The sequence below is a fragment of the Phalaenopsis equestris genome, unplaced genomic scaffold, assembly GCF_001263595.1.
Source record: "Phalaenopsis equestris unplaced genomic scaffold, ASM126359v1 Scaffold211794, whole genome shotgun sequence".
NCBI classification, from domain to species: Eukaryota; Viridiplantae; Streptophyta; class Magnoliopsida; order Asparagales; family Orchidaceae; genus Phalaenopsis; species Phalaenopsis equestris.
This window is the reverse complement of record NW_018230770.1, coordinates 2391-4648: the sequence shown is the minus strand read 5'-3', so window position 1 is coordinate 4648 and position 2258 is coordinate 2391. Positions and strand designations below refer to the sequence as shown.

The following is a 2258-nucleotide window of genomic DNA, read 5'->3' as shown; positions in this document are numbered from 1 at the left end:
GACCACTTCAAAAATAATGGAAAATTTGATTAAGGACAGCTTTAGTAACCTCTTGATCAGTTTTATTCCCTTACTATTTTATGTTTCTTTATATTTTATTTCAAAATTATTTCCTTTCCTATTTTAGATTAAATATATTTGGTAAGTTTGTAAATAATGAGGGATTGGTTTCCCTATATATATATGTATCCTATGTGTGAATAATGAAGTCAAATAATTTTTCCTCTCCAAACTATGCAATGTCATAAACTCCTATAACATCATTATGAAATCCAAATGATGCTAGTAAATTTGCACAAGCATTTATGTTAAAGCAGAATATATTCTATTTATATGGCATTAATAGTGCATTTTGCATTATGATATTTTCTTTAGTACTGTTAAAATTTAAATGAATTGACTAAATTTTGCATGTTTTTTTTATGTTCCGTGATGTATGATATATACAAAGCTTAATAATGGCGATTGATGCCTATATACTCAGAAATGGAGCTCAACAAAACAAGAAAAAAAGAAGCTCAATGTATAGGAATACCTACAATCAAAATATTAGTTGTAGAGGCAATCAACAACGCTATAGTGGCAATAATCAGCTTCCCTGCATCAGGCTTTGCCTGCATGCATATAATAAGTCAATATTTTAAAGGGGGATTTACATACATACCACATAATTCTCAAGTATGTACCCATCTAACACCTAAAAATTCATATCTACATGCATAACATTCAAATCTTTAACATCAAATCAAAAATATTACCATCACTATCTTTTTAAAATGACATACACCTCTTCATGCATAGATTTATGATAACAATGCATTATAAGTGTAAATATAAAACTTTGGGTGTTAGATATGTAAATGCATAAGAATTGTGTGGTATATATATAAATTTCCCTATTTTAAGTATATAAAGGGAAATAATTTAAAGGGCCATGACTTACCAGCCTTAGAACTCTACAGAACCCAACATTTGCAGGCTGTAGCAACATATGCAACAGAGATCAAATTACGTAATCCACCGAAGTTTTAAGGTAAATAGAATTCAAAAAACACAAAGGATGATCAAGGAAAACAAATAACATGGTCACCTGAACTGCATCACCATGCTCAAGGTCAGATAACGGATGGCTCGACGATTCCTAATACGAAAAATATCATTAATTATTACTTTAAAATATGAATCCTTTTCTTGCAATATAAAATTATAGCATAGCCTTACCAGACCAAATAGTAATAATTCTAATCACGAAGGAAAATAAAGAATGCCTCAAGTTGTGAATATTCAAATATAAAGCAATACATCAAAATATCACAAACAAAAACATAGGGGCATTTACATACATACCACCCAATTCCTATGTATTTACATATCTTACACCTAAACTTTACTTCTTAAATTTATACCACCCAAATTTTTCATATCACATAAAAAATACCACCATTTTTTACTTCCAAAAAGTGAAATAAACCCTTTCATGCATAGTAAGGTGGCAGGTATGTAAAAATTGAAGTTTTGGTGTTAGATATCTAAATCCATAGGAATTGAGTGATATGTACGTAAATCTTCCATCAATCAACCACCGCAAGAAAACACCTGTAAGAAGTCACCAAAAGATCACCGTTGGTAATAATTCGCAACACACTTATACAATCCTTCAATCTGAAACATAATTTCAGGGAAAATCAAGCACTGCCAACTTCCAAAACTTAAAAATTAAAAAATCCGGAGTAATTTAACATACAAACAAAGCAGAGCACACTGGTTCAGTCAAACAAGACAGTACAACAATAAATAAATAATTTCAAAAAAAACATTGAAAGGGCCTTACCAATAAATATACCAGTTCAAACAGATACAGATCAAATTAAAAATAAAAATAAAAATAAAAATAAATCCAGAAACCACAAACCTTGCTAGAATTCTTGATCCTCAGCTATCTAACCGTCAAACAATTCACTGAAATTTGAATAAAACTACCGCAAAAGAACTATCAACTTACGCAGCTAAACAGAAACCAAAAAAAAAAAAAAAAAAGTCCCGCAGAATATCTCAATAACTCAAGAAAAAAACAAAATCGAACGCGCAGGTCAAATCAAACCAGACCGTAACAGCAACACGACGAAAGCACTCTTATCAAATCTAACCGATATGAAAGCCATTACAATTCTTTCTCAAGAAATCCCACCATAAACCCTAACCCCTAAACCCTAAACCCTAAACAAATAATTACCTCGCCATTCAAGAGAGACGTCGTG

The 2258-nt window shown here is 30.9% G+C and overlaps 1 long non-coding RNA gene across 1 annotated transcript; it reads right to left on the bottom strand.

Moving 5' to 3' along the window:
* Window positions 1-539: 539 nt before the first annotated feature.
* Window positions 540-2258, bottom strand: LOC110036852. Its single transcript, XR_002295271.1, has 4 exons — window positions 2234-2258; window positions 1091-1141; window positions 944-979; window positions 540-614 (listed from the first exon to the last, which is right to left on the bottom strand). It is a non-coding gene; the product is annotated as an uncharacterized LOC110036852 (long non-coding RNA).